Source organism: Rattus norvegicus, chromosome 11, assembly GCF_021556685.1.
Source record: "Rattus norvegicus strain SHRSP/BbbUtx chromosome 11, alternate assembly SHRSP_T2T, whole genome shotgun sequence".
In the NCBI taxonomy this organism is placed as follows: domain Eukaryota; kingdom Metazoa; phylum Chordata; class Mammalia; order Rodentia; family Muridae; genus Rattus; species Rattus norvegicus.
Genome location: NC_141544.1, coordinates 95,097,466 through 95,103,810, shown reverse-complemented (window position 1 = coordinate 95,103,810; position 6,345 = coordinate 95,097,466).

Below are 6,345 nucleotides of genomic sequence, written 5' to 3'. Positions count from 1 at the left end.
ATAAAAAAGACACGTGCTCCACTATGTTCATTGCAGCCTTATTTATAATAGCCAGAAGCTGGAAAGAACCCAGATGCCCTTCAACAGAGGAATGGATACAGAAAATATGGTACATCTACACAATGGAATATTACTCAGCTATCAAAAACAACGAGTTTATGAAATTCGTAGGCAAATGGTTGGAACTGGAAAATATCATCCTGAGTGAGCTAACCCAATCACAGAAAGACATACATGGTATGCACTCATTGATAAGTGGCTATTAGCCCAAATGCTTGAATTACCCTAGATACCTAGAACAAATGAAACTCAAGACGGATGATCAAAATGTGAATGCTTCACTCCTTCTTTAAAAGGGGAACAAGAATACCCTTGGCATGGAAGAGAGAGGCAAAGATTAAAACAGAGACTGAAGGAACACCCATTCAGAGCCTGCCCCACATGTGGCCCATACATATACAGCCACCCAAATAGACAAGATGGATGAAGCAAAGAAGTGCAGACCGACAGGAACCGGATGTAGATCGCTCCTGAGAGACACAGCCAGAATACAGCAAATACAGAGGCGAATGCCAGCAGCAAACCACTGAACTGAGAATAGGTTCCCTATTGAAGGAATCAGAGAAAGAACTGGAAGAGCTTGAAAGGGCTCGAGACCCCATATGTACAACAATGCCAAGCAACCAGAGCTTCCAGGGACTAAGCCACTACCCAAAGACTATACATGGACTGACCCTGGGCTCTGACCTCATAGGTAGCAATGAATATCCTAGTAAGAGCACCAGTGGAAGGGGAAGCCCTGGGTCTTGCTAAGACTGAACCCCCAGTGAACTAGACTGGTGGGGGGAGGGCGGCAAAGGGGGAGGGTTTGTTGGGGAACACCCATAAGGAAGGGGAGGGGGGAGGGGGATGTTTGCCAGAATACTGGGAAAGGGAATAACACTCGAAATGTATATAAGAAATACTCAAGTTAATAAAAAAAAAAAGAACTTTGGGAAAAACTGAAGTTGTGGAATAAACTGTGATTTCTCTGACAGACACTGAAATTAATTATTTGGCCATAAAATGGACTCTCATGTAATCTGATGTAATAGTGTACATGCATGAAAGCCTTATATATATCTGGGTAATTGTAATATTATAAATACAGTGTTCTAGAAAACTAAGGCAAAGACACTGCCACTGGGGAAATTTTACACCAAATATTGAATTCATCATTCTGACTCTAAGCCCTTTAACTGTCACGGGAAAAAAATGAGACAACATTTATATGGACTCCAGTACTGCTTTTTGTCTTTTATATTTTTGGTTGTGAGCCTAGCCTTTAAAGGCTGAGCCATCTCTCCAGCCCTGCTTTTTGTCTTTGAATGCTCACATAACCATTTGGGAAGAAAATCGACCCCTCAGGACTAACTCAAGGAAATTAAATATGATAACAAATTTCTTAAGCAGATAGAAACTATGCAAACTTCTAATACAATGATACTCGTATGTTGCTTAAAGTACCCAAAACAGTGCTCTAAATACATTTCCACAGATTCCACAGATTCAATGCAATCCCCATCAAAATTGCAACACAAATTTTAAAGACCCTAAAGAGCAATTCTAAACTTCATATGGAAAACAATGAACCCAGGATTAGCCAAAACAATCTTAAATTGAAAAACAACTTTAGGAGAAATCACCATCCTTGGTTTCCAGCTGTAATATAGAGCAATAGTGAAAGAAATTGCATGATATTGGTACAGAAACAGGCACAATGATAAATGGAAATGAATTGAAGACCCAGAAATAAACCTACAGCCTTATGGACACTTGAGTTTTTATAAAAACCTAAAACCATACAATGGAAAAATAAAAGATTCTTCAATACATAATGTTGGACTAATTGGATATCTACATGTCCATATTTATCACCCTGCACAAACTCAATTCCAAGTACATCAAGGATGTCAAGATAAAACCAGATACACTAAATGTCATAGAAGAGAATGTGGAAAATACCCTTAAATGCATTGATACAGGAGAACATTTCCTGAAGAGATCAGCAATGGCTAGGGCTCTAAGATCCACAGTTGATAAATCAGACCTCATTAAACTGCAAAACTTCTGTAATGCAATGGGAACTCTCAATAAGACTAATCAGCACCCTACAGTGTTCACCAATCCTACATCTGACAGAGAGCTAATAGCCAAAATTAAAGAAAAAAGAAAAACTAAAAAATTAAAATATTAGATACCACCATCTCAAATAACTGAATTTTTTTAAAAAAAAATGGAGTTCAGAGCTCAACAGAGAATTCTCAACACAGGAATCCAAAATGGCTGAGAAGCACTCAAAGAAATGTTCAAAGTCCTTAGCCATCAGGGAAATGCGGATGGAAACAACTCTGAAGTTGCCACCAGAATTGCTATGCTCAAAACCTCAAGAGATAGTAAATGCAGACCAGGATGTGGAGCAAAGGGAATGCTTCTCCACTGCTGTGTGGAGTACAAACTTGTACAACCACTATGGGAATCAATTTGTCCATTTCTTAGAAAACTGTGAATGGTTCCATCTCAAGGTATTTCTTGGAACAGAGGTCTTTAGGGTGAGTTGTAGGAAAAGAATAGCCCATGGGGAAAGAAGCCTGAAAATTAACATTTGACAGAATCCACTGAAAGGATTAGAAATCTCTGCCAGACAATCAGGGCTTTATGGAATGATGCAGAGCGCTCATCAGAGTACCATGAAATAAAAATGTGGTGGGTGGCAGACGGTATACAGACATGACTCTTAAAGAGGTATTATGCTAAGGCCCTCTGGGTTTCTAAGTCTTACACTTTGCTTTGTCTTTCTCTACAACTTTTATTACTAGAAGAGATGCCTTATTCTTTTCTTGTTTGTTTGTTTCTTTTAACAAAGGGAAGGCAGAGTTTATTTGGCTTAGTCTCAGGATCTTGAGGCAGCCCCTGAATAGGCAGTTGGGAAGCAGAGAGCAAAGAAAGCTGGTGTTGAACTTACTGCCTCCTTCACTCAGTCCAAACCCTTGCCTGTGGTGTAATGTTTGAGGTGGGTCATTCTGTATTGCTTCACCCAATCTAGAGTCTCCCTCGTGGACAGGCCTAGAGGTGTGATTCTGGAAGCCAAGATGATTCTAGAGCCTGTCAACTTGCCAATCAACATCAAAGACCACAATCTATTAATTCATTTAATTTTCGTATGATTCCCAGTGAATTGGTGACCATTACGATCTCCACTCAACAGATAACCAGGTACTTATTATTAATTTGCTAGTGAATGGCAGAGCTAGGATTTCAGTGAAGCAAAGTGATTTCAGAATGTTCTTGTATATTGATCGGGCTAGGTTACTTCCTGTTGCTGTACATTCTTTTTCTTTTAATTTTATCTTTTCTTTTATTGAAATTTTTTTAATTTCCACTCTGGAAACAACTCATCCCATCCCCAAATCCCAGCCTTCATGAGGGTGCTAGCCCACCCACACACCTAATACCTCCAGCCTCACGACCATGGCATTCAGCTAAGGGCAGGGTCTGGAGAAGGGTGGATGCAAGAACAATAGCAGCAAAGGGAAGGAAGGATCACACAGGATATCATTTGCTTCATGAGAACTGGGGCAGAGGAAACACATCCCAGCATGGCTTTTCCTACTCTGACAGCTTTTGTCTCTTTCAGGTTTTATTTATGCATAAAATCATTTCCTCACAAATGTATTCATTGATTGCATACCTTTCCAAAAATACATTTTTCTTCTAAAGTCTTTCTTGATTACATAAGAAGATTGAGAGAGGAAAAAAGCAGGCAAACAACAATTCTAACAGAACTAAAGATTAGCATTATAATAATATCAACTTTCTTTAAACTCAATATCTTCTTCCTTAAGATTAGTGTTGTAAACCTCGTGATTACAGAATTTTAGACAAGGTGGCTCGATTAGACGTCTGGAGGGGTGGATGGGGTTGCGACCTCTTCGTGGAGAGGGGAATGGGAGAGGGGTTCAGAGAGGAGGTTTGGGATGTGTAACAAATGGAGCATGGATCAGGAGGGGATTAAAATATGGAGTGTAAAAGCAAATTAATTAATTGATCAATCAACTAATTAAAAATTATTTAATGAACAAACTAATTCATAAAAAGGCAGTTGTCTTTCAACTGCTCAAACAAGGAGCCAAAATTCACTCTTATCTGATCTGTACTCCTTCCATAGTCCACATAAATGTCTCTTTAAAACTAAATATTGGTTGTAAGTTCATATCTTACAAAACAAAATAAAAGTGGAAAAATTCTAACAAGATTCACTCTTGCTGATGCTTAAAAGCCAGCTGCTCCAGCTCTCTGTCTGATGCTGCCTCCACAGATGTTGATTCCAGAGACCTGCTTCAGAAGGAGCTGCTAATTTCAGATGAGCTTACATTATCCAGGCTTTCAGATGATTCAAGTCAGTGCTTCAGTTAAGCCCTGGACTTTCTCAGCACAGAGATTGGACAACAAATATAACAGATAGATTTCTTAAGACTAACCATTTTTTTCTAATTTTCTTGACATCCCCAAAAGAATTTTTTTACCCCAAATTAAACAGGAAGCAATCATAAAATCATCATCACAGTCCCTTAAATAGGCACGTGCATGTGTGTATGTCTGTGTGTGTTGTTGTTGTTGTTTAATTGTTTTATAGATATTCTGTCATTTGAAGGGATAATTTACAAATAATTATAGTGCTTGGCAGGAAGGAAACTGAATAGAAAGCTTAGACTTGGGGATTTCTATCTTTCCTTTCCTCTTTTCTATCCTTTCTTTCTTAGGTAAAGAAAGAATGTTGAAAGAAAAAAGGAGAATATAGTAATATTATAAAAACAGACAAAACTATTATAAAATATTATAAAAATATATCATATAATATATTTAAAATATTATTAAAATAAACATATACCCTAGATGCACAGAACACATGAAACTCAAGAAGGATGACCAAAATGCAAATGATTCACTCCTTCTTTAAAAGGGGAACAAGAATACGCTTGGGAGGGAATAGGGAGGCAAAGTTTAAAACAGAGGCAGAACGAACACCCATTCAGAGCCTGCCCCACATGTGGCCCATACATATACAGCCACCAAACTAGATAAGATGGGTGAAGCAAAGAAGCGCAGGCCAACAGGAACCGGATGTAGATCTCTCCTGAGAGACACAGCCAGAATACAGCAAATACATAGGCGAATGCCATCAATAAACCACTGAACTGAGAATGGGACCCTCATTGAAGGAATCAGAGAAAGGACTGAAAGAGCTTGAAGGGGCTTGAGACCCCATATGAACAACAATGCCAACCAACCAGAGCTTCCAGGGCCTAAGTCACTACCCAAAGACTATACATGGACTGACCCTGGGATCCAACTGCATAAGTAGCAATGAATATCCTAGTAAGAGCACCAGTGGAAGGGGAAGCCCTGGGTCCTGCCAAGACTGAACCCCCAGTGAACGTGATTATTGGGGGAAGGGTGGTAATGGGGGGAGGATGAGTAGGGGAACACCCATAGAAAAACAGTTATGTCTCTGTATTGCTGATTTTAACTGTTACTTATATAGTAAATATGCCTCACAAAATAAGTTGGTTAATGGTCCTTCAGTTTCTAATTTGTGGAATAATTTGAGAATCATTGGCATTAACTCCTACTGAAAATCTGGTAGAATTCTGTTGTTCATGTTCCTTACCTGATCTTGACTTAACTTTTGTAAGTGAAATATATTGAGAAAAGTGTCAATTTCTTTCAGATTTTTCAATATGATGTAATATTTTAAAATATAATATGATGTATGTCTTTAAGATTGTTGTCTGTTATTATGTTCCCCTTTTTATTTCTGCTTTGATTAATTTGGATACTATACCTTTCAGCTGGTTTGGATGGGGGTTTGTCTATCTCATTGATTCTTGTTATTTTTGTTGTTCTAGAGATTTAAGTTTGCTTTTAAATTGATAGTATAATATGAGATCTCGCCTTTAAAAAGTGTAGGCACACGTTACTATTAACCGTTAGCGCCACTATCATAATATCCTATACTTTAATACTGTGTATTCATTTTCATTGAATTCTGGAAAGTATTTCACTTCCTATTTTCTGTTTTACTTTTTACTAATCGATGTAATGCAAGGGTTGTTTTTATTCACAAAATTTACTTGAGTATTTGTACCTATATTGACTCATGTTCATTCAATAGAGAGTTCCTCAGTTTCTGATTTGTAAGCTTTCTGTCACTTATGCTGTTATTGATATCCAAATTGAATTCATAGTGCAGTGATAGAATGCAGAGAAGTTATTACGATTTTCTTGGGGTGACTTTCTTTGAGT